Consider the following 604-nt stretch of genomic DNA (forward strand, 5'->3'; position numbering starts at 1 on the left):
TTCCATACAAATTTAAGGACTATTTGTTCCAGTTCTTTGAAAAATGTCCTCGGTATTTTGATCGGGATAGCATTGAAAGTGTAGATTGCTCTGGGTAGTATGGACATTTTAACTATGTTAATTCTTCCAATCCATGAGCATGGAATATTTTTCCATCTTTTTATGTCTTCCTCAATATCTTTCAAAAGTGATCTATAGTTTCTAGCATATAGGTCCTTTACGTCTCTGGTTAAGTTAATTCCAAGGTAACGCATGGTTTTTGGTGTTATTGTAAATGGGATGGATTCCCTAATTTCTCTTTCTTCAGTCTCGTTATTCGTGTATAGAAATGCAACTGATTTCTGGCGCTCTCTCACTCTTGACAAAAACAAACAAAAAACACGCATAACTCCTTGGGAAAAAAAATAATTCAAGGGACGCCTGAGTGGCTCAGTCAGTTAAGCATCTGCCTTCCAAACAATGAATGATGGAACACTACATCAGAAACTAACGATGTACTGGGGCTCCTGGGTGGCACAGTGGTTAAGTGTCTGCCTTCAGCTCAGGGCGTGATCCCGGCGTTATGGGATTGAGCCCCGCACGCCGGGATTGAGCCCCGCACGCC

Source organism: Ailuropoda melanoleuca, chromosome 2 (assembly GCF_002007445.2).
Source record: "Ailuropoda melanoleuca isolate Jingjing chromosome 2, ASM200744v2, whole genome shotgun sequence".
NCBI lineage: Eukaryota > Metazoa > Chordata > Mammalia > Carnivora > Ursidae > Ailuropoda > Ailuropoda melanoleuca.